The sequence below is a fragment of the Pseudophryne corroboree genome, chromosome 6 (assembly GCF_028390025.1).
Source record: "Pseudophryne corroboree isolate aPseCor3 chromosome 6, aPseCor3.hap2, whole genome shotgun sequence".
Taxonomy (NCBI): Eukaryota; Metazoa; Chordata; class Amphibia; order Anura; family Myobatrachidae; genus Pseudophryne; species Pseudophryne corroboree.
Window position 1 is genome coordinate 244927710 of NC_086449.1, and position 26607 is coordinate 244954316.

Consider the following 26607-nt stretch of genomic DNA (forward strand, 5'->3'; position numbering starts at 1 on the left):
AAAGAATATTGTTCTCACTCCTCCTTTTATTACAATTCTCAGCCCTTGGGTATGAGAGGAAGAGGAGGGAATACATAGACCGACTGGAACACCCACTGTGTTACTAGTGCGACCACAGCTATCACCTGAGGGTCCCTTGACCCGGCGTAAAACCTTTTTTAGCTTTTTATTGAGGTGGGACGCCATCTAGTCCACCTGAGGCAGTTCCCATCAATTTGCAAACTGCGTGAAGACTTCCTGATGAAGTCCCCACTTTCCCGGGTGGAGGTCGTGCCTGCTGAGGAAGTCTGCTTCCCAGATGTCCACTCCCGGAATGAACACTGCTGACAGTGCGCTTACTTGATTCTCCGCCCAGCGAAGAATTCTGGTGGCTTTTTACCCTCGCTACCCTGCTCCTTGTACCGCCTTGGCGGTTTACATGAACCCCTGCGGTCTGACTGGATCAGAACCGGTTGGTCGCGAAGCAGGATCTCCGCTTGACTTAGGGCATTGTATATGGCCCTTAGTTCCAGGATATTGATGTGAAGGCAAGTCTGTTGACTTGACCACAGACCTTGGAAATTTCTTCCCTGTGTAACTGCCCCCCACCCTCGGAGGCTTGCATCCGTGGTCACCAGGATCCAGTCCTGAATGCCGAATCTGCGGCCCTCGAGAAGGTGAGCACTCTGCAGCCACCACAGGAGAGACACCCTGGCCCTGGGGGATAGGGTGATTAACCGATGCATCTGAAGAGGTGATCCGGACCACTTGTCCAGTAAGTCCCATTGGAAGGTCCTCGCATGGAACCTGCCTAAGGGGATGGCCTTGTATGATGCCACCATCCTTCCCAGGACTCGAGTGCAGTGATGCACTGACACCTGTTTTGGTTTTAATAGATTCCTGACCAGTGTCATGAGCTCCTGAGCTCTCTCTATCGGGAGATAAACCCTTTTCTGGTCTGTGTCTAGGATCGTGCCTAGGAGAGGCAGATGAGCTGTAGGAACCAACTGCGACTTTGGAATATATAGAATCCAGCCGTGTTGCCGTTACACTTCCAGAGAAAGTGATACGCTGTTCAGCAACTGCTCTCTTGATCTCGCTTTTATGAGGAGATCGTCCAAGTACGTGATAATAGTGACACCTTGCTTCCGCAGGAGCACAATCATATCCGCCATTACCATGGTGAATATTCTCGGGGCCGTGGAGAGACCAAACGGCAACATCTGAAATTGGTAATGACAATCCCGTACCGCAATTCTGAGGTATGCCTAATGAGGTGGATAAATGGGGACATTAAGGTATGCATCCCTTATGTCCCGATTCACAATAAAGTCTCCCCCTTTTTAGGCTTGCACTGACCGCTCTTAGCGATTCCATCTTGAACTTGAACCTTCTCAGGTATATGTTCCGGGATTTTTAATTCAATATGGGTCTGACCGAACAGTCTGGTTTCGGGATTACAACATGGTCGAATAATAACACCCTCTTGTTGAAGGAGGGGACCCTTGACCACCACCTGTTAAAGATACAATTTGTGAATTGCAGTTAACACTGGCTCCCTCTCTTGGGGGGAAGCCCGCAGGGCCGTCTGTGAGGGGGCATCTTCTCACAGTCCAGCTTGTATCCCTGAGACACAATATCTATTGCCCAGGGATCGAACAGGGACTGAACCCACTTGTGGCTGAACTTACGAAGGCGTGTCCCCACCGGGCCTAGCTCCGCCTGTGGAGCCCCAGCGACATTGGTGGATTTTTGTAGGGGCCGGGGAGGACTTCTGTTCCTGGGAACTAGCTGCCCGGCTCTGACAAGAAAGGACGCACCTCAGACTTTCTTGTTTCTTTATTCGAAAGGCTGCATTTAATAATGTCGTGCTTTCTTAGGCTGTGCAGGAATATAAGGCAAACTAGCAGAATTACCAGCTATAGCTGTAGAGACCAGGCCCGAGAACCCTTCTCCACACAATCCTCAGCCTTCCATATGCCTCTTAAGTCGGCATCATCTGTCCAATGCATATTCTACAGGACACGTCAAGCAGAGATCGACATAGCTTTGACTCTAGGACCCAGTATACTCATGTCTCTTTGGGCATGCTTTATAACTATATATCTATCACTTAAGACAGCATCTTTAATATATTTATATTGCATACTAGGGTCTCAATCTCTGCTGATAAGGTACCTGTCCACGCGGCCACAGCGCTATAAACCCATGCCGACACAATCGCCGGTCTGTGTAGTATACTAGAATGTGCACGCTATCTGCAGGATCCCTGAGAATAGCAAGTGCTACCGTCTGTGCAAACAGGACACCCCAGGGGAAGATTCTCAACATATCCTGGCTCTAGTGGGGAAAGGATACAGCCTGAGAATTCTCTTGTGGGAAGCTGCCGTCTCTTGTCTGGAGATTCCCGCTCTTTTTCCTCATGAGAGGAGGGAAATTTACCTCAGCATTCTTCCCCTTAAACATGTGTACTCTCGTGTCAGGGACAGATGAGTCATCCGTGATATGCAAATCATCTTTTATTTCAATAATCATATATTGAATACCTTCTAGCCATCTTGGCTGTAACTTTGCATTATCGTAGTCGACAGTGGAGTTAAACTCTGTGTCGATACCGGTGTTTGTTATTTTGGATAGTGAGCATTGTGAGACTCTGAAGGTCTCTGTGACATAGGGACAGACATGGGTAGATTTCCTGTCTGTTCCCTAACCATTTGTGCAATAAATTCACCTTAGCACTTACACATATCCAAACACCCTCTCACACACACATCCGCTCTATCACCTCCTTAGAGGAGCCTTTTACCTCAGACATGTCGACACACGCGTACCGACACACCACACACACAGGGGATGCTCTATTTGAGGACAGTTCCCCCACAAGGCCCTTTGGAGAGACAGAGAGAGAGTATGCCAGCACACACCCCAGCGCTATATAACCCAGGGATTACACTACAACTCAGTGTTTACCCAGTAGCTGCTGTATATACAAATTTTGCGCCTAAATTTATGTGCCCCCCCTCTTTTCACCCTTTGTGTACCAGGATACTGCAGGGGAGAGCCTGGGGAGCTTCCTTCCAGCGGAGCTGTGAAGAGAAAATGGCGCTGGTGTGCTGAGGAAGAAGGCCCCGCCCCCTCAGCGGCTGGCTTCTGTCCTGTTTCTGACTAAAAATGGCGGGGGTTTTACACATATACAGTCACAGACTGTATTATGTGTATTTTTATGCCAAAGGTATTTTTATTGCTGCCCAGGGCGCCCCCCCCCAGCGCCCTGCACCCTACAGTGACCGGAGCGTGTGGTGTGCTGTGGGAGCAATGGCGCACAGCTGCGGTGCTGTGCGCTACCTTAATGAAGACAGGAGTCTTCTGCCGCCGATTTCATCGCTTCTCTTCTGTCTTCTGGCTCTGCAAGGGGGACGGCGGCGCGGCTCCGGGAACGGACGATCGAGGTCAGGCCCTGTGTTCGAACCCTCTGGAGCTAATGGTGTCCAGTAGCCTAAGAAGCACAAGCTAGCTGCACGCAGGTAGGTTTGCTTCTCTCCCCTCAGTCCCACGTAGCAGTGAGTCTGTTGCCAGCAGATCTCACTGAAAATAAAAAACCTAACAAATACTTTCTTTCTAGCAAGCTCAGGAGAGCCCACTAGGAGCACCCAGCTCTGGCCGGGCACAGATTCTAACTGAGGTCTGGAGGAGGGGCATAGAGGGAGGAGCCAGTGCACACCAGATAGTACCTAATCTTTCTTTTAGAGTGCCCAGTCTCCTGCGGAGCCCGTCTATTCCCCATGGTCCTTACGGAGTTCCCAGCATCCACTAGGACATCAGAGAAAACGCAGATGACACGCTCAGTTTCCCCGACACCGCCCTGAAAATGCTCAGTCGCCGTCCTGAGAACGTATCTGCCTGTCAATCAGGCAGAGGCATTCGCGGTTAATGCGGGCCAACCTGCGCGTGCGCGATAGCCCCTGGTCTCAAAAAAATGTGGTTGCATCACGTTAGCGATGCAGCCAAATTAGGCCCTTAGCCTGTGTTATATACAACTCCTTATCACTCGTAGTCACGTACACTCAAATCCTGGACGTGCTCAGGGCGAGAGCATGCAGGATATGTCCGCAAATGTGACTTGCATTCTACTCTGCATTGGCCCCTCTAGGGGCTAAATTTACTAAAGCTTCTAAACCAGACGGCATCTGATTTGTTGCTAGGGGCAACATCACCAATTCTCTGTTTTTGAAGCTTTAATAAATTTACTCCTATGTTCTTTGTTTCATGCAAAACAGAGATGCTAGCGGAGAAAATGACCCCATATAGTAAATCTCGGCCTCTATGGATGGCGTTTTCACTATCATTTGTGTAGTTATATTCTTTGCTGATTAGTAATAAAATGTGGCACAACAGCTAATGCATTGCTGCAGGTTCTATTGAAGATAAGGTATTTCTATTTTACAGGTGCCTCTGGCATAATAGATATTAACATGCCAACATAAAGACCTATTTAAATGTAAACTGTGGCCAGAAGGATCTACAATTATCTTAACATTTAAATGAGTTCCTGCATGTTATTACACAGTGGTAGTGTAGTGCGGAATGAAAAACAGGAAGATGGAGAAAGGAGGAAGCTAAACAATAGGTTATATCTCTGGCCCTCAGTCAGAGAGTTAGCTCAGTCAGTATTCCCTTTACCCCTTCTTCATGAGCACCATGTTATGAAAGGCTGAAATCTTAAAAAACAAAATCCGCAAGTGTGCAAGAAAATGTTAAGATAAAGCTGTTGCTTGTAAGTGACTTGTAGAAATTAGACGTGGTACAAAGATCACGCTCATAAAGGTTGTGTTGTAAAACAGTATGCAAGGACTTCTTTCTAGGTTGCGTCTTCAGTACTTTATGGAAACTTTCTAATACAAATCATTCTCTTTTTTTCCTTATTTGAAATGTCATTATTGCTGGGCACATAAACTACACCTTCACTATTTTCCACTCTGGATCCGGCCACAATGTCAACATGGACACAATAAAAATGTGGACATTCTCAAATGTTTACATAGTTAAAATTTGAATGCGTTTATAATGTCACACCAGAATGTCCACAGTACATTTTTTTATTATTTTTAAGGTTCGGGGTTAGGTTTTGATGTTCATAACCTGTCGACATTCTGAATGGCGACTTTTTATACCACACCCTTCCATTTAAGGTAAAATACACTCACTCGCTTTACTTCCACTATAAGGAATAATTAACCTGACCTATAAAAGTAATAATTTCTTTTGTGATACTTTTTGTGCTCCGTGTCACCTTCCCTGCAGCTCGTGTTTCAGTTTATTTACATTCTGCTATGAACTGGAGTCACATGATATTTTACTGTTGTGTAGCAACAACCATTCTATCCAAGATGAAACTGAGGAATGATTTGCCGTAGTAAAAACTAGAATGTGATGTGATTATTGTGCCAGCGTACAAGCTGGCATTCCTAGGGCCAATGAAAATTTGTTGGGCCTCCGCACCGAGGGCAGTGTCACTTAAGACATGCCCAGTTTCCTGCTCCTCTTCTGTGGCATCATGACATCATGCACAGCAGCCAATCAGCTTCTAACTGCCACGACACAGGTTGTGTTTGAAAAATGACAGTTTGGAGCTGATTGGCTGGTACTTTATCTATCTCGTCCAATTTATCTCCATCGAAGGCTTAGCGAATAGACCCCTATGGATCCTTGCAGTCCCTATACCCATGCATAATCCATATCCACTGTAGCCATGAAAAAAAAAAAAATAAAAAAAAAAATATATATATATATATATATATAGAGAGAGAGAGAGAGAGAGATATTATGTGTGTGTGTGTGTCTACATCTATCTGTATCTATCTATCTATATATATATATATATATATATATATACATAGACAGATATCTATCTATCTATCTATCTATCTATCTATCTATCTATCTATCTATCTATCTATCTAAGTAAAGATATAAACGATTATCCTTCCCAACCTGTGGCTCAGGTATTATGCGGCGAAGGAAATTTTTTCCATTTATCAGAGTGCCGGATGTCTCTGTCTGTAAGTAAAGATATAGCTATACCACTCTGGGTGTGCATATACGGACGCCTTGGTTCAAATAAAATGTCCCCTGTTGTGAGAAATAGGTTTAAACATATACAGAGTGGGAGGAAAATAGTGCAGAATAGGCTGTTTAATTAGAATTATTTTTATTGAATAAACATTTAACTGGATAAAATAGTTGCAAGTTTTCTGTCAGAAATGTGTATGTCAGTGAGGCAGGGATGCAGCGCTGTCGATACACAGTGATGTGCTGCTGGACGGTGAGAAGGGATGTGCTGCTGTTGTTGACACAGGGATGTGCTGTGATTCTGGTGTTTACAGTTGGATTTGGTCACAGATGCTAGTGTGACAGTTGGAAGTAGTTCAGATGTGCAGTTAGTCTGGGAACTGTGCTATCATTGGGAAATAATGCACGGTGATGTGATCTAGTGTGTCCAATCATGTTACTGAGTCTTCTGTCGTTATACCATGCCATTTTAAAAATATATATATTTCTGCTCCAAAATCAATTTTGAAAAATTCCTGAACCAAAAATACAAATTGCGTTCTGTAACAGCAACTAATAACATTCATAAAAGAGTGTTAAAGTTTAATTCTTTAATAGCTCGCTATTGTATTTACATTTGTTATGCATACTTGCCTACTCTCCCGGAATGGCCGGGAGGCTCCCGAAAATCGGGTGACCCTCCCGGCGCCCCGGAAGAGCAGGCAAGTATCCCGATTTGCGGGCTCCCCCCTGCCCGTCCGCCTACTTAGTGTGTAAAGTGGGCGGTCCGGGCAGTCAATGATGCGATTCTTGCTGAATCGCGTCATCATAGCCACGCCCCCTGCAGTGTAATGCCTGTGATCGCGGCATTACAGAGTGGGGGCGTGGCTTAAAGGAGGTGTCACTGTGACCCCGCCCTTGCTCCGCCCCATCCCGCCCTTGCTCCGCCACCGTCCCGCCTCCGGCCACCCCCTCCTTTACGTCACAGCCTCCCCTGCCCGCCCGCTGAGCCGACCTGGCTGCTCTCTCCCGCAGATAGCAGCCAGAATGTCGGTAAGTATGTTGTTATGTAGTTGATTGTAAGCTTTTGTTTTCTGTTATCGGATATTTCAGAGCCCAAGAGGCTGTCTGTGGTGTCCTTCAATTGACCCTCGAATACACAACTAAACTGCAACTTTACATTTTCAATGTTAGTAGTACCTCTATTATATGGGCCACTTGATTTTTAATTTAAAGATTAAAAAAAAAAATGTCTGAACAGGATTTTTCTCTTACGTCCTAGAGGATGCTGGGGACGCCGTAAGGACCATGGGGTATAGACGGGCTCCGCAGGAGACATGGGCACTCTAAAGCCTTTAGATGGGTGTGCACTGGCTCCTCCCTCTATGCCCCTCCTCCAGACCTCAGTTAGATCCTGTGCCCAGAGGAGACTGGGTGCACTGCAGGGGAGCTCTACTGAGTTTCTCTGAAAAAAGACTTTTTGTTAGGTTTTTTATTTTCAGGGAGCACTGCTGGCAACAGGCTCCCTGCATCGTGGGACTGAGGGGAGAGAAGCAGACCTACTTAAATGATAGGCTGTGCTTCTTAGGCTACTGGACACCATTAACTGCAGAGGGTCGGAACGCAGGTCTCACCCTCGCCGTTCGTCCCGGAGCCGCACCGCCGTCCTCCTCACAGAGCCGGAAGATAGAAGCCGGGTGAGTATGAGAAGATAGAAGACTTCAAAGGCGGCAGAAGACTTCTGATCTTCTATGAGGTAACGCGCAGCGGTAACGCTGCACGCCATTGCTCCCAACACACACACACACTGGCGGCACTGTATGAGTGCAGGGCGCAGGGGGGGGCGCCCTGGGCAGCAATTGTTAACCCTCTGGGGACACTGGCATAGATATATACTGCGGAGGCAGTATATTGCAAAAACCCCCGCCAGTATGAAGATTTGAGCGGTATCGAGGGGGCGGAGCTTGATTCCTCAGCACTAACCAGCGCCATTTTCTCCACAGCACGCTGCAGAGAAGCTGGCTCCCCGGACTCTCCCCTGCTGAACACAAGTACAGAGGGCAAAAAAGATAGGGGGGCACATTTAATTGGTGCAGTGAGTATATTTATAAAAGCGCTGTACTGACTGGGATTTATTCCAGTATCCGGTGGCGCTGGGTGTGTGCTGGCATACTCTCTCTCTGTCTCTCCAAAGGGCCTTATTGGGGGACTGTCTCTCTCTCTCTCTCTATATATATATATATATATATATATATATATATATATATATATATATATATATATATATATATATATATATCTATCCCTGAGTGTGTGGGGGTGTCGGTACGTGTGTGTCGGCATGTCTGAAGTGGAAGGCTCATCTAAGGAGGAGGTGGAGCAAATGATTGTGGTGTCTCCGTCGGCGACGCCGACACCTGATTGACTGGATATGTGGAATGTTTTAAATGCAAATGTGTCTTTATTACATAAGAGAATGGACAAAGCAGAGTCCAGAGAAAGGACAGGGAGTCAGTCCATGGCTTTGGCTGTATCACAGGGCACTCCCGGGTCTCAGAAACGTCCCCTGTCCCAAGTAGCAGACACTGATACCGACACGGATTCTGACTCCAGTGTCGACTACGATGATGCGAGGTTACACCCAAGAGTGGCCAAAAGTATTCATTATATGATTATTGCAATAAAAGATGTTTTGCATATCACAGATGACCCCTCGGTCCCTGAGACGAGGGTATGCGTGTTTAAGGAAAAGAAACTTGAGGTAACCTTTCCCCCATCTCCTGAGCTGAACGGGTTATTTGAAAAGGCTTGGAAAACTCCAGACAAGAAACTGCAGATTCCCAAGAGAATTATTATGGCGTATCCTTTCCCTGCACAGGACAGGTTACGGTGGGAATCCACGCCCAGGGCGGACAAGGCTTTTACACGCTTGTCCAAAAAGGTGGCGTTGACGTCTCCAGACACGGCAGCCCTCAAGGATCCTGCTGATCGCAGACAGGAGACTACCTTAAAATCAATTTATGCACATACGGGTGCCTTGCTCAAACCGGCAATAGCGTCGGCTTGGGTTTGTTGCGCTGTAGCAGCTTGGGCAGATACCTTGTCATCTGACATTGATACCCTAGATAGGGATAGCATTTTATTGACCTTAGGTCACATTAAATGACGCAGTCTTATATATGAGAGACGCTTCGAGAGATGTTGGTCTGTTAGGTTCGAGAGCCAACGCCATGGCGATTTCTGCTAGGCGAGCCCTGTGGACCCGCCAATGGACGGGTGATGCAGACTCAAAGAGACCTATGGAAGTTTTGCCTTACAAGGGTGAGGTTTTATTTGGGGAAGGTCTCGCGGACCTGGTTTCCACAGCTACCGCGGGTAAATCTACTTTTTTACCTTGTGTTCCCCCACAGCAAAAGAAAACACCACAATATCAGATGCAGTCCTATCGGTCGCATAAGTCCAGAAGAGATCGGGCTCTTCCTTCCTCGCCAGAGGTAAGGGTAGAGGGAAAAGAATGCCTGCTACGGCTAGTTCCCAGGAGCAGAAGTCCTCCCCGGCTTCTACTAAATCCACCGCATGACGCTGGGGCTCCTCTGAGGGAGTCCGCGCCGGTGGGGGGCACGTCTTCGACTCTTCAGCCACATCTGGGTTCAGTCAGACATGGATCCTTGGGTGATGGAAATTGTATCCCAAGGCTACAAGCTGGAATTCGAAGACGTGCCTCCTCACCGATTTTTCAAATCGGCTTTACCAGCTTCTCCCCCAGAAAGGGAGATAGTTTTAGCTGCAATTCAAAAACTGTGTCAACAACAAGTGATTGTCAAGGTTCCCCTAGTGCAACAGGGGAAGGGGTACTATTCAACCCTGTTTGTGGTCCCGAAACCGGATGGCTCGGTCAGACCCATTCTAAATCTAAAATCCCTAAACCTGTACTTGAAAAAGTTCAAATTCAAGATGGAATCGCTCCGGGCAGTTATTTCCAGCCTAGAAGGGGGGGGGGGATTTTATGGTGTCAATAGACATAAAGGATGCATACCTTCATGTCCCCATATATCCCCCTCATCAGGCATACCTGAGATTCGCTGTACAGGACTGTCATTACCAGTTTCAGACGTTGCCGTTTGGGCTTTCCACGGCCCCGAGGATTTTCACCAAGGTAATGGCGGAGATGATGGTGCTCCTGCGCAGGCAGGGAGTCACAATTATCCCGTACTTGGACTATCTCCTGATAAACGCGAGATCGAGAGATCAGTTGCAGAAAAGCGTGTCGCTCTCCCTGAGAGTGCTGCAGCAGCATGGCTGGATTCTAAATCTGCCAAAGTCACAGTTGATTCCAACGACTCGGCTATCTTTTTTAGGCATGATTCTGGACACGGAACAAAAGAGGGTTTTTCTCCCGATGGAAAAAGCCCAGGAACTCAAGATCATGGTCAGAGACCTGTTAAAACCGAAAAGTGTGTCAGTCCATCAATGCACTCGAGTACTGGGAAAAATGGTGGCGACCTACGAGGCCATCCCTTTCGGCAGGTTCCATGCGAGGACGTTTCAGTGGGACCTTCTGGACAAGTGGTCAGGGTCCCATCTACAAATACATCAGAAAATAAGCCTGTCCCCCAGGGCCAGGGTGTCTCTCCTGTGGTGGCTGCAGAGTGCTCACCTTCTCGAAGGTCGCAGGTTCGGCATTCAAGACTGGGTTCTGGTGACCACGGACGCGAGCCTCCGAGGATGGGGAGCAGTCACACAAGGAAGAAATTTTCAGGGACTGTGGTCAAGCCAGTAGGCTTGTCTACACATCAACGTACTGGAATTGAGGGCCATATACAACGGCCTACGACAAGCGGAGAATCTTCTTCGCGATTTACCAGTTCTGATTCAATCAGACAACGTCACAGCAGTGGCTCATGTAAACCGCCAAGGCGGGACAAGTAGCAGAGTGGCAATGGCGGAAGCCACCAGGATTCTTCGCTGGGCGGAAAATCACGCAAGCGCGCTGTCAGCAGTCTTCATTCCGGGAGTGGACAATTGGGAAGCAGACTTCCTCAGCAGACACGATCTCCATCCAGGAGAGTGGGGACGTCATCAAGAAGTTTTTGCAGAGATAACAAGTCAGTGGGGACTTCCACAAATAGACATGATGGCGTCACACCTCAACAAGAAGCTTCGGAGGTATTGTGCCAGGTCAAGGGACCCTCAGGCAGTAGCGGGGGATGCCCTGGTGACACCATGGGTGTTTCAGTTGGTCTATGTGTTCCCTCCTCTTCCGCTCATCTCAAAAATATTGAGAATCATAAGACGAAAAAGAGTGCAGACAATACTCATTGTTCCGGATTGGCCTCGAAGGGCCTGGTATTCATATCTTCAGGAAATGCTCACAGAAGATCCGTGGCCTCTTCCTCTCAGGGAGACCTATTGCAGCAGGGGCCCTGCGTGTTCCAAGACTTACCGCGGTTACGTTTGACGGCATGGCGGTTGAGCACCAAATCCTAGCGGGGAAAGGTATTCCGGAGGAAGTCATCCCTACTCTGATTAAGGCTAGGAAGGAGGTGACGGGAAACATTATCACCGCATCTGGAGGAAGTATGTATCTTGGTGTGAAGCCAAGAATGCTCCTACTGAAGATTTCCATCTGGGCCGTTTTCTCCACTTTCTACAGACAGGAGTGTTTATGGGCCTAAAGTTAGGCTCCATTAAGGTACAGATTTCGGCCCTATCAATTTTCTTTCAGAAAGAATTGGCTTCTCTCCCAGAAGTCCAGACTTTTGTAAAGGGGAGTGCTGCACATCCAGCCTCCTTTTGTGCCCCCAGTGGCACCATGGGACCTTAACGTGGTGTTACAGTTCCTAAAATCTCACTGGTTTGAGCCTCTTCAAACGGTGGATTTAAAATTTCTCACTTGGAAGGTGGTCATGTTGTTGGCCTTGGCATTTGCAAGGCGGGTGTCCGAATTGGCGGCTTTGTCTCACAAGAGCCCCTATCTGATTTTCCATGTGGATAGAGCAGGATTAAGGACTCGTCCTCAATTTTTTGCCTGTGGCTACGGGTGACTTGGAGGATTCCAAGTGCCTTGATGTAGTCAGGGCCTTAAAAATTTATGTAGCCAGGACAGCTCGGGTTAGGAAAACAGAGGCACTGTTTGTCCTGTATGCAGCCAACAAGCTTGGCGCTCCTGCTTCTAAGCAGACTATTGCTCGCTGGATCTGTAACACGATTCAGCAGGCTCATTCTACGGCTGGATTGCCGTTACCAAATTCGGTAAAGGCCCATTCCACTAGGAAGGTGGGCTCTTCTTGGGCGGCTGCCCGAGGCGTCTCGGCATTACAGCTTTGCCGAGCGGCGACTTGGTCGGGTTCAAACACTTTTGCTAAATTCTACAAGTTTGATACCTTGGCTGAGGAGGACCTCATGTTTGCTCAATCGGTACTGCAGAGTCATCCGCACTCTCCCGCCCGGTCTGGAGCTTTGGTATAATCCCCATGGTCCTTACGGAGTCCCCAGCATCCTCTAGGACGTAAGAGAAAATAAGATTTTAAACCTACCGGTAATTCTTTTTCTCCTAGTCCATAGAGAATGCTGGGCGCCCGTCCCAATGCGGACTAAATTCTGCAAGACTTGTATATAGTTATTGCTTACATAAGGGTTATGTTACAGTTTTGATCAATCTCGGGCTGATGCTGTTTTGTTTCATACTGTTAACTGGTTCGTATGTTCCAAGTTGTACGGTGTGGATGGTGTGGGCTGGTATGTATCTTGCCCTTAGATTAACAAAAATCCTTTCCTCGTACTGTCCGTCTCCTCTGGGCACAGTTCTCTAACTGAGGTCTGGAGGAGGGGCATAGAGGGAGGAGCCAGTGCACACCCATCTAAAGTCTTTAGAGTGCCCATGTCTCCTGCGGAGCCCGTCTATACCCCATGGTCCTTACGGAGTCCCCAGCATCCTCTACGGACTAGGAGAAAAAGATTTACCGGTAGGATTAAATTCTTATTTCTCTAACGTCCTAGTGGATGCTGGGAACTCCGTAAGGACCATGGGGAATAGCGGGCTCCGAAGGAGGCTGGGCACTCTAGAAAGATTTATGACTACCTGGTGTGCACTGGCTCCTCCCACTATGATCCTCCTCCAAGCCTCCGTTAGATTTCGTGCCCGGCCGAGGTTGGATGCACACTAGGGGCTCTCCTGAGCCCTTAGAAAGAAAGTATAGTTTTAGGTTTTTTATTTTCAGTGAGACCTGCTGGCAACAGGCTCACTGCAGCGAGGGACTAAGGGGAGAAGAAGCGAACTTGCCTGCTTGCAGCCGGATTGGGCTTCTTAGGCTACTGGACACCATTAGCTCCAGAGGGATCGACCGCAGGCCCAGTCCTTGGTGTTCGGTCCCAGAGCCGCGCCGCCGTCCCCCTTACAGAGCCAGAAGCAAGAAGAGGTCCGGAAAAACGGCGGCAGAAGACATCAGTCTTCATCAAGGTAGCGCACAGCACTGCAGCTGTGCGCCATTGCTCCTCATGCACACTTCACACTCCGGTCACTGAGGGTGCAGGGCGCTTGGGGGGGGGGGGCGCCCTGAGCAGCAATAAAAACACCTTGGCTGGCAAAAATACCACAATATATAGCCCCAGAGGCTATATATGTGGTAAATACCCCTGCCAGAATCCAGAAAAAAGCGGGAGAATAGGCAGCGGAAAAGGGGCGGAGCTATCTCCCTCAGACACACTGGCGCCATTTCTCCTTCACAGATCCGCTGGAAGGAAGCTCCCTGGCTCTTCCCTGCAGTCTACACTACAGAACAGGGTAAAAACAGAGAGGGGGGGCACTAAATTTGGGCGCAATATATATATATATATATATATATATAATATAAAAAGCAGCTATAGGGGACATAACTCAGTTAGTCCCTGCATTATATAGCGCTCTGGTGTGTACTGGCATACTCTCACTCTGTCCCCCCAAAGGGCTTTTGTGGGTCCTGTCCTCATTCGGAGCATTCCTTGTGTGTGTGCGGTGTGTCGGTACGGCTGTGTCGACATGTTTGATGAGGATAATGATGTGGAGGCAGAGCAGATGCCTTTAGAAGGGATGTCACCCCCTGCGGGGCAGACACCTGAGTGGATGGGCTTATGGAAAGTAATGAGTGCACGTATAGACTCCTTATATAAGAAAATCGACGACATGCCAAATGTGGGACAGCCGACTTCTCAGCTCGTGCCTGCCCAGGCGTCGCATGGGTCGTCAGGGGCTCTAAAACGGCCGCTACCTCAAGCAGACCCAGATGTCGACACTGATACTGACACTAGTGTCGACGACGATGAGTCAAACCTGATGCCCACTAAGGCCATTCACTGCATGATTGAGGCAATGAAAGAGGTGTTAAACATTTCTGATATAACTACAGGTACCACTAAAAAGGGTATTATGTTTGGAGAGAAAAAACTACCCGTAGTTTTTCCCCCATCAGATGAATTAAATGAAGTGTGTGAAGAAGCGTGGGCTTTCCCTGATAAAAAATTGGTAATTCCTAAGAAGGTACTAATGGCGTTCCCTTTCCCGCCAGAGGATAGGTCACGTTGGGAAACACCCCCTAGAGTGGATAAAGCGCTCACACGTTTGTCTAAAAAGGTGGCACTACCGTCTCCGGATACGGCCGCCCTCAAGGAACCTGCTGATAGAAAGCAGGAGGCGATCCTGAAGTCTGTATATACACACACAGGCATTATACTTAGGCCAGCTATTGCGTCAGCTTGGATGTGCAGTGCTGCCGCTGCATGGTCAGATAAACTGTCAGAAAATATTGACACATTAGACAGAGACACGATCCTGTTAACCATAGACCATATAAAAGACTCAGTCTTATATATGAGAGATGCACAGAGGGAAATATGCCGACTGGCATCTAAAGTAAGTGCATTGTCCATTTCTGCTAGGAGAGGCTTATGGACTCGCCAGTGGACAGGAGATGCAGATTCAAAAAAGCACATGGAAGTGTTACCATATAAGGGTGAGGAATTATTTGGGGATGGTCTCTCGGACCTAGTTTCCACAGCAACGTCTGGGAAGTCAGCATTTTTACCCCATGTCCCCTCACAGCCTAAGAAGGCGCCGTTTTATCAGGTTCAGTCCTTTCGGACCCAGAAAAACAGGCGTGGAAAAGGCGGGTCTTTTCTGTCCAGAGGCAGAGGTAGGGGAAAAAGGCTGCAACAAACAGCAGGTTCCCAGGAGCAAAAGTCCTCCCCCGCTTCTTCTTCCAAGTCCGCCGCATGACGGTGGGGCTCCACAGGCGGAGCCAGGTACAGTGGGAGGTCGCCTCAAAAATTTCAGCGATCAGTGGGTTCGCTCACAGGTGGATCCCTGGATCCTGCAAATAGTATCTCAGGGGTACAAGCTGGAATTCGAGGCGTCCCCACCCCACCGGTTCCTAAAATCTGCCTTGCCAATTGCTCCCTAAGACAGGGAGGCGGTGCTAACGGCAATTCATAAGCTGTATTCCCAGCAGGTGATAATCAAGGTACCCCTACTTCAACAAGGCCGGGGTTATTATTCCACACTATTTGTGGTACCGAAACCGGACGGTTCGGTGAGACCCATTCTAAATTTGAAATCCTTGAACACATACATAAAGAAATTCAAGTTCAAGATGGAATCGCTCAGGGCGGTTATTGCAAGCCTGGACGAGGGGGATTACATGGTATCCCTGGACATCAAGGATGCTTACTTGCATGTCCCCATTTACCATCCTCACCAGGAGTACCTCAGATTTGTGGTACAGGATTGCCATTACCAATTCCAGACGCTGCCGTTTGGACTGTCCACGGCACCGAGGGTATTTACCAAGGTTATGGCGGAAATGATGATACTCCTTCGAAGAAAGGGAGTTTTAATTATCCCGTACTTGGACGATCTCCTAATAAAAGTGAGATCCAAGGAACAGTTGTTGGTGGGAGTAGCACTATCTCAGGAAGTGCTGCACCAGCACGGCTGGATTCTGAATATCCCAAAGTCACAGCTGGTTCCGACGACACGGCTACTGTTCCTGGGTATGATTCTGGATACAGTCCAGAGAAAAGTGTTTCTCCCGGAGGAGAAAGCCAGGGAGTTGTCATCTCTAGTCAGAGACCTCCTGAAACCAAAACAGGTATCAGTGCATCGCTGCACGCGGGTCCTGGGAAAGATGGTGGCTTCTTACGAAGCAATTCCCTTCGGCAGGTTCCATGCCAGAATCTTTCAGTGGGACCTGTTGGACCAGTGGTCCGGATCGCATCTTCAGATGCATCGCTTAATAACCCTGTCTCCAAGAACCAGGGTGTCTCTACTGTGGTGGCTGCAGAGTGCCCATCTTCTAGAGGGCCGCAGGTTCGGCATACAGGACTGGGTCCTGGTGACCACGGATGCCAGCCTTCGAGGCTGGGGGGCAGTCACACAGGGAAGAAACTTCCAAGGACTATGGTCGAGTCAGGAGACTTCCCTTCACATAAATATTCTGGAACTAAGGGCCATCTACAATGCCCTAAGTCAAGCAAAATCCCTGCTCCTACACCAGCCGGTGCTGATCCAGTCAGACAACATCACGGCAGTCGCCCATGTAAATCGACAGGGCGGCACAAGAAGCAGGATGGCGATGGCAGAAGCCACAAGAATTCTCCGATGGGCGGAGAATCATGTACTAGCACTGTCAGCAGTGTTCATTCCGGGAGTGGACAACTGGGATGCAGACTTCCTCAGCAGACACGACCTCCACCCGGGAGAGTGGGGACTTCATCCAGAAGTCTTCCAGATGCTGGTAAACCGTTGGGAAAAACCACAGGTGGACATGATGGCGTCCCGCCTCAACAAAAAGTTAAAAAGATATTGCGCCAGGTCAAGGGACCCTCAGGCGATAGCTGTGGACGCTCTAGTGACACCGTGGGTGTACCAGTCGGTTTATGTGTTCCCTCCTCTGCCTCTCATACCAAAGGTATTGAGAATAATAAGGAAGCGAGGAGTAAACACAATTCTCGTGGTTCCGGATTGGCCAAGGCGTGCGTGGTACCCGGAACTTCAACAGATGCTCTCAGAGGACCCGTGGCCTCTACCGCTCAGACAGGACCTGCTACAGCAGGGGCCCTGTCTGTTCCAAGACTTACCGCGGCTGCGTTTGACGGCATGGCGGTTGAACGCCGGATCCTGAAGGAAAAGGGTATTCCGGAAGAAGTCATTCCTACGCTTATTAAGGCCAGGAAAGATGTTACGGCAACGCATTATCACCGTATATGGTGAAAATATGTTGCATGGTGCGAGGCCAATAAGGCCCCAACAGAGGAATTTCAACTAGGTCGATTTCTGCATTTCCTGCAAGCAGGAGTGGATATGGGCCTAAAACTAGGCTCCATTAAAGTACAGATCTCGGCTCTGTCGATTTTCTTTCAAAAAGAACTAGCTTCAGTACCTGAAGTTCAGACTTTTGTAAAAGGAGTGCTGCATATTCAGCCCCCATTTGTGCCTCCAGTGGCACCTTGGGATCTCAACGTGATGTTGAGTTTCTTAAAATCACATTGGTTTGAGCCACTTAAAACCGTGGATCTGAAATATCTCACGTGGAAAGTGGTCATGTTATTAGCCTTGGCTTCAGCCAGGCGAGTGTCAGAATTGGCGGCTTTATCATGTAAAAGCCCTTATCTGATTTTCCATATGGATAGGGCAGAGTTGAGGACTCGTCCCCAATTTCTCCCTAAGGTGGTGTCAGCGTTTCACCTGAACCAGCCTATTGTGGTGCCGGCGGCTACTAGTGAATTGGAGGACTCCAAGTTGCTAGACGTTGTCAGGGCCCTGAAAATATATGTTTCCAGGACGGCTGGAGTCAGAAAATCTGACTCGCTGTTTATCCTGTATGCACCCAACAAGCTGGGTGCTCCTGCTTCTAAGCAGTCGATTGCTCGCTGGATTTGTAGTACAATTCAGCTTGCACATTCTGTGGCAGGCATACCACAGCCAAAATCTGTAAAGGCCCATTCCACAAGGAAGGTGGGCTCATCTTGGGCGGCTGCCCGAGGGGTCTCGGCTTTACAACTTTGCCGAGCAGCTACTTGGTCAGGGGCAAATACGTTTGCAAAATTCTACAAATTTGATACCCTGGCTGAGGAGGACCTGGAGTTCTCTCATTCGGTGCTACAGAGTCATCCACACTCTCCCGCCCGTTTGGGAGCTTTGGTATAATCCCCATGGTCCTTACGGAGTTCCCAGCATCCACTTTGCCGAGCAGCTACTTGGTCAGGGGCAAATACGTTTGCAAAATTCTACAAATTTGATACCCTGGCTGAGGAGGACCTGGAGTTCTCTCATTCGGTGCTACAGAGTCATCCGCACTCTCCCGCCCGTTTGGGAGCTTTGGTATAATCCCCATGGTCCTTACGGAGTTCCCAGCATCCACTAGGACGTTAGAGAAAATAAGAATTTACTCACCGGTAATTCTATTTCTCGTAGTCCGTAGTGGATGCTGGGCGCCCATCCCAAGTGCGGATTGTCTGCAATACTTGTAAATAGTTATTGTTAACTAAAGGGTTATTGTTGAGCCATCTGTTGAGAGGCTCAGTTGTTTTCATACTGTCAAACTGGATATAGTATCACGAGTTGTACGGTGTGATTGGTGTGGCTGGTAAGAGTCTTACCCGGGATTCTAAATCCTTCCTTATTATGTCTGCTCGTCCGGGCACGGTGTCCTAACTGAGGCTTGGAGGAGGGTCATAGTGGGAGGAGCCAGTGCACACCAGGTAGTCATAAATCTTTCTAGAGTGCCTAGCCTCCTTCGGAGCCCGCTATTCCCCATGGTCCTTACGGAGTTCCCAGCATCCACTACGGACTACGAGAAATAGAATTACCGGTGAGTAAATTCTTATTTTTTTTTAATAGAGTATTTTTTTTTTAGTGAAGAAAGAGTAATACAAACACGTATAATAATTAAAAAAACAAAAAATATCACAGAAAGGAAGAGCAGTATACATACATTTGGATACCTGAGTAATCAGTAAAAGTAGAACAAGTCAAGGAAACAATTTATCTGTAATGTAATAAAAAAAAATCTGTTCAAGAAAAAGAAATTAGTATATGTATTTTTATATTCCCATAAATACAATTTTTTAATTTTAGCCATACAATTAACCTAAATTGATCCGAAGATCCCAACTCGATGACATAAACCCCAGTAACAATACATAATAAAGTATAAGCAGTTAGACCAAAAGTATACTTTCTGAACTGATATCATCACTCGAAAAATTCACAGCATCCCATAAATAATAAGAAATAAATTATGGAGGAGTATCTGGTGCTGAGTAAATAGTCAAGCCAAAAAGACCATATTCTCTCAAACCTAGAGCTGCCATTATTTTGCATGTAAACATAGCGTTCCTTAAAAACAGTATCACTGACAAGTGTTCTAAAAGTGGATAATGTGGGACCATTTTGCGCCATCCACCCCCACACTTACGCTAATGCACACATATTGTGAACATACAGACCCTCCCACTTGGAGAGAAAGCTAGAAACATCCGCTCCAAGAATACATAACTTCGGAGTTAGTAATACTGAAGGAACACCCGTATCTTCCAGAATCGACCTGACCCCCATCCAGAATGTCTGCAAAACACTGCAGTCCCACAACAGATGCCAAAAAGTACCCTGGGTAGTACTACATTTAGGACACATTGCGGAGTGACCATCCCCAATACTGCTCAGTCTCACAGGGGTCATATAGGTACGGTGCAGTATGTAAAACTGGATCTGCTGAAATCTAAGAGATTTCGTATCCGTACGTGGGTATTCCCTGGCGAGATCCCACTCTTCATCGTCCAGATGACCAAAATCAGTCTCCCAGCTTGCATGAAGTTGGGAGAGAGGATCAATGTGAAACTGAGTGAGAAGATAGGAATAAGCCAGAGAGACAGTCTTATTACATCCAAGACCGAGAATAAAGGTCTTAGTAGGAAATACACTAATTGAGGGCGGGGAGTCTCCAAACTGTGTTTGTAGTGCATGCCTAAGCTGAAGGTATCTATAAAAATAAGAATTGGGAAAGGCAAATTCCTCCTTAAGTTGTTGGAACGATTTCAATACACCATTACAGTACACCTGGGACAAGGACACTATAGCCTTAGGGGCCCACGCTACCCTCCCATCAAAAGAGTTTAATTCCAGGAGCCAACGAGAATACCAAAAGGGGTTATCTGGATCCCAACCCAGCCAACTTTCTAAGTGCCTGCCAAATTTTTACAGATTGGAAAACAATAGGGGGAGAATAGGTAGACATATTCCCACTCAATAGAACCTGCGGAGGAATGAAATTAGGGTAATAACAGTGGATAAACGCTGAATGGAGAGAGGAGGCATCAACCTCCTGAAACCATGCCCTCAGATGCGATATTTGAGCAGCGTAATAGTACAACTGAACATTGGGGAGTGCCAATCCCCCATCCAATCTGGTTCTAGTGAGGGTAGTCAATTGAATTTTAGGTCTCTGATTACCCCAGACTAAAGAGGAGAGTACGCTATTCAACTTTCTGAAAAAGGAGGGAAATATATATACTGGAGATTGTAAAAGGATGTATAGAATTTTGGGCAGCAGTATCATTTTGATCAGATTGACCCTACCGGTCACCGTCAAAGGGAGTTTACACCAAATTTTGGATTTATGAATAATTTGCAGCATCAGTGGTTCTAAATTCAGGGGGACAAACTCAGAAGGGTCATTCCCAGGTTTCGTAAGTACAATAATAATGGCCTCAGCCATAGAAGCAGGAAGTCTATTAGTTGCAAACAACTCTAAATATAAAGCATGAAGTTTTGGGGCAAATACATCTATATATTGTTTGTAGAGGTCAATGGGAAGTCCATCACTGTCTGAAGCCTTACCAGTAGGATAGGCTCTGTTGGCTGCGGAAATCTCCTCAACAGTAATAGGGGCGTCTAGACTGGCACATGCTTCAACGGATAACTTAGGAAGAGTAACCGTTGCCAAATATTGGCTCAGTTCCAGGTCAGAGCAGCACAACCTAGATCGATACACCTCTTTATAGAAAGACAAAAAAAACCTGTGCAATGTCGGGTGTCGTAGTAACAGTGGTACCAGCAGCGTAAATCATTTGCGTAACAATGGTCCCAGGACGGGCATAGTGAACTAGGCGGGCTAACAAGCTATCAGACCTGTCGGCCTGCATGTATATAGAGTTTGCTCGAAACAGACAACAGGAGTTTTTATCTGCCAAATGGGCTAACCAAGCCGATTGAGCCAATAACCAGTGGGTTGTGGTAATGGGTGAACTATCTCTCAAGTACTGTATTTCTAACTCCCGAAAAGCAGACTCCAAATCTTTCTCAGTGCGCCGCCGAGATGATTTAATGGTTGCAATACTTCTAATAAACATGCCCCGTAAGAAGGCCTTAAACGAGTCCCATACAACTGCCACATGGGCAAAGCCTATATTAGTGGCAAAATACCCCTCCCACTGTTCCACTAAATCGGCGTCAATCAGGATGGATGTAGTTTCCAGTATGAGTGACCCCTTTGGCATTCAACATTGAGAGAGAGCAATAAAGGCGAATGGTCAGAGATACCCCCTAGCCTCGTAGTGGACATCAGTAATTATGGGAAGAAGCGAAGGGGACACCAAGGCCAGGTCGATTCTGGAAAAAGAGCCATGCGTTCTAGAAAGGCAGGAGAACTGTTGTAATGTCAGGTTACGAGTTCTGCATGCATCTACCGAACCTAAACTATCAATATATCCTGCAAACTTAGAGGGGCCACTACTAGCCACGGGGGTGGGGGACGGCCTCCACTTATCTAGAGAAAAATCGAGGTTATTAAAATCACCCAAGCAGAGAATAGGAGTACAGGGAGAAGAAGCTATGAAGGCAGCAGCCTTTTACAACACATCGTAGGAAAAAGGAGGGGGGACATAAACAGCTAAAAGAATAGTCGGTTGAGAGTACAATTTACAGTTAATAAAAACAAATCTACCATGGGTGTCTGTCTGCAGGGAACTCAAATTGTACCGACTTCTTTATCAAAAAAAGGCACACCCCTCGAAAAGGAAGAGTGCGATGCGTGGTAATCCCACCCAACCCACTGTCTACGGAGCGAGTCTCACTAAGGCATGCAATGTCTGGGTCATACTTCCTAAGAATTTTGAGAACTAAGGAGCGCTTCACTCTAACGTTAAGACCCCGGACATTGCATGCGAGTAGTTTCAACCCAGACATAGAGCACATAGGGTAATAAACATGGGAAGGATAACTGCAGCTGAAAGAGAGAGAGGAAAACTGGAGGGCATACAGAGACATCCTAGCACAGTTCAGAGCATATAAACTATTACATTGAATGGTCATAAGGTCACAATAAAAACAGCAGCACCAAAAAAACTAAGAAAAACCCAAACCCCAACTCCCCCCCCCCCCCCCCCCTCCCTGTATACCTTCCCGAACAGTGGCATACTTTATCCCTTAAACCAACCGAGATCCCCAAATATACGGTAAACCACCACTATAAGCAGTAGATTCAGCGTGTAGCGGGAAAACAAAAAAAACAAGAGAGAAACAAGAGCCCAAATACCACCAAAGCATGGGGGCTCCCCAGAGCAGTATGTATAAATCCAGAACATAAAACCAAGTAAATACTATAAGCAATCAATCAGTCCGGGGCCATTTGTCGGCCACCCGGTGCATAGCGGTCAAACCAGGCAGCCGCCTCACGAGGAGAGTTAAAGAATTTTGATTCCCCCTCCGCCACGACTCTAAGCTTGGAGGGAAACATCATGGAGTACGAGAGGTTAAAGTCTCGGAGGCATCTTTTTTTTTTTTTTTTATAGGCATGAATTGAGCCCGGTTCTTTTGAACATCAGCTGCAAAGTCAGAAAATACGGAAATTGTTACGCTGTTCCTGGTGAGTGGGCTCTGAGTGCGCCCCAGTCGGAGGACTGCATCTCTATCCTTGTAGTGCAATAATTTTGCGATGAACGTGCGTGGGGGGGTGGGGGGGAAGCAGGAACCAGGAACCAGCGGTCGGAAAGGGATCCAATGAGCTCGTTCCACCGCAAATTGAGGAGTGAAGGAGGCTGCGCCATACAGTTCTTTAAGCCAGGTTTCCAAAAATTCTTCACGGTGTGCACCCTCTTCCCTTTCCTGCAGGCCAACAAACCTGACATTTGTTCCTGCGCAGGCGTCCCTCCATGTCAAGTAGCTTAGTTTGGATTGAGGAGACTTGCTGAGATAATGAAGACACATCCATTTCAGAGGACCGCTCGTGTCCTCCAATGTAGAGACACAGGTCTCGACCTCCCCAACTCGCTCCCAGATACACTGCACATCCTGCTGCAACAATGAGAGATCACATTGGATTTTCTCTGTTTTATCAGATAGGTGCTTTTCACTGCCCGCAATGGCCTCAAGTACTTGCTGAATAGAAGACTGTGAGGAGGGGCCCGGACCCGCCGCTGAGGGGGGATCATGATGAGCAGACTGATCAGGCAGGGGAGGGGAGGCATTAGCCTGAGGTGCAGATTGTCTGTCAAATTTCCCCAGTTTATCCGCTGCCGAGCCACCTTTCACCATAGTGCACAGATAATATGATCCTGCCAGCAACAGGGATAAGCGGAGAGAGTCTCAAGGGTAATGCAGGTATTCCAAGCAAAAGGTGCAGCACAGTAAGGTAATAATCAGAGCACAGTCCACTAGCCCAATAATGGCAGGCAGCAGTATAAACTAGTAGGAGAACAGGGACAGAAGCAGACCAATCATCTACTCACAGTGCAGGTTAGCACCAGATCTGGGCTTCAGGGAGCTGGGTATCCGCAGCGTGGGCACAGCCGACTTGCAGGGCTGGTGTATGCAGAGAAATCACAGTCCCACTTCAAATGGCTGCCAGGCGTTCAGGCCTGTCTTCCCTAATCCACACAGACAGCAGCAGCAGGGCGCCGGGAGTGCAGGAACTCCCCGGGCACAGATGGTAATTCACCCAGGAGAGCACAGTGGTGACAGGAGCCGGGCAGCCGATGGGAACGCAATCGGAAGTCCGGAGGTCCCCAGCGCGCACCAGCCACGATACCGGTATGCGGCAGGAGCAACAGGCGGGAGGGACACAGCGGCCCCGCAGCACGTCAGCCGTCACACAAAGGGGAGAGACAGAGCACCGGGTCGCAGCCTAGAGGTGTGAGTCAGGCGGCCGCCAGGAGCACAACCGGAAGTTCAACTAAACTCCGGAGGCCTCCGGCGCGCACAGGCCGCGGTCCAGTAAGTGAAGCAGGGACACAAGCAGGAGGGACACAGCGGCACCACAGCACACCGGCTGCTTCACAGGGGCATCAGCTAGGTATGTGGCTGGATTGTGAGTCTGGACACTGGATAGGATGGGCATAAAGGATAAGGTGCTGGGGAGCTCCTGCAGAACGTGTCCCACTCCCTTGCTGCCGTGGCCACGCCCCCCCGAACAGGATTAAGAGATTGTAAACTTGCGAGCAGGGCCTTCCTACCTCTGTCTGTCTTTGCCCAGTTTTGTTCTATAATTGTTGTTCTAATTGTAAAGCGCAACGGAATATGCTGCGCTATATAAGAAACTGCTAATACATAAAATAAATAATAAATAAATAAAAGTTAGACTGGAGATTTAGACATTTTCTTAGTGAGATAAATGACCATAAAAACCATTTTGAAGCTTCATAATGCCCATGCAGCTTTTCCTGTCTCCAATTTACATCCATTAGAAAAACAAAATTTGTTCAAGGGAAAATATACTATATTTTTTTATAAATGAGTAGCTTTTCCATAAATATTAGTTCAAATATGTGACTACACAAAAAAACAAATTTTTAGCACTACGCATACAATGTAATCATGTCTATTTGTTGTGAATGGAAGATATTAGGGTCTCGTGATTTTACTATTCACTATATAAAATTGTTTCTTTTGCAAATTGTACCAAACAGCAACAGTGTCAGTGAGCATATATGAGCCACGTCTGCACTAATATGGACTATGTATTTTAGATGGTGCTTTGAATACACTTGTGGGTTGGGAAACTGTTCAGTAAATCTTTCAGCCTCTCCATAATGTACAGCTTCCTATTCTATCATCCCACAGGCAGATAATAAAATACTGTATCCTCCAGGGGACAATTTGTGCCAACATCGTGTGAGAGATTTTAAATGAAGGGGGGGGGGGGGGAACCAGTATCTTTGCTTTGATTTCAGAGCAGTGGTTAAAAACATTGACTGTAGGATTGTGATATGGTAAGGCTTTCTAGAGACTTCACTTCAAATAACAGTGTATGGGTCGTTGGGCCGACTCAGCTTAGGTCGACATGGTCATTAGGTTGACATGTACTAGGTCGACAGGTCAAAAGGTCGACGTGGGTTTTTGGACTTTTTTGGGTGTAGTTTTCTTCGTAAAGTGACGTGGAACCCCAAATAGAGCACCGTGTCCCCTCGCAGGGTAAGGTGCCTCGCTGCGCTTGGCACAGGTTACCGTTCCCAATTGTAGTCCACGTGGGTCGTCAAGTATGAAAAAGTCCAAAAAATTAAGAAAAAAAAGTGAAAAACTCATGTCGACCTAGTACATGTCGACCTAATATGACTGTTGACCTAACGACCGTATCCCCATGGAAATATTGTTTTGCCTACTTATGTTTCAGACTCTGAAAACTACATTACGGGCCTTAAGCTGGGTTCACACTCTGCTGATTGGGTGAACGCAGAGCAGTGTACCCCCAACTTGACCTTCTAAGTCAGCCTCATTGCAACCCTGTACATACTTTGCTAAAATAGCTTAGTATGAACGGGCTTCTATGGGATTGGGAGGTCGGCCCTACAAATATTAAACCGCACATGAGATGCGACCTCCCAATCCTGGCCATTGCAGGAGCATTAAAGGCCATTTAGTGGCTAACACTCCTGCAGTGGTCGTACACACCTCAACAATGGTCAGCCCAATTACCCGATATCGGGGGGAAAGGCAGAAGAAGGTATAGATGTGTACCCATCTTAAGTCTGAGTTGCACGCAACGTTGCCAGAACTTTGTGGGTCCCATAGCAACATTTTAAAGGGCCCCTGTTCCAATGCTCCTAGAGAAACACGTTTCTGCAGCAGTTGTTCATTTTAAGCCCCATAGTAGTGCCCTAGTTCATTTTCTGAATCGTAGTAGTGCCTTTATTAATATTATGCCCCATACTAGTGCCCTACTTTATTTTATGAACCATTGTAGTTCCTTAGTTTACAAGATGACACATTGTAGGGCTGCCAGTACACATTATGCCACATTATGCCACACAGCACCCCCAACTCACATTGTGACATACAGTGTCCCCACTTCATGTTGTACCACATTAAAATGAACAGGTGAGGTTACTAGATATTTGTAGGCCCAAAGGCAAAACTCAATGGGGGGAAAATGTATATAGCTCGTGTAACTTTGTCAGGGAAGATGGGCCCCATAGCAGCTGCACTCCCTGCACACCGTTCTGAGTAATTATTTTCTACTGCACGTGTATCTAAGTCGCACCATGCATGAGTCCCAGGTCTAGGCGCACAGTTACAGTTGTGATTGAGACGCACAGTCTCAGAAATGTCTTTAAAAG

General features: G+C 47.5%; 1 protein-coding gene across 1 annotated transcript in view; it reads left to right on the forward strand.

The window, feature by feature from the left end:
* The window catches only part of ZNF710 (zinc finger protein 710), a 172924-nt gene that overhangs the window by 68038 nt on the left and 78279 nt on the right, over window positions 1-26607 (forward strand). The gene's annotated exons all lie outside the window — the stretch shown is intronic.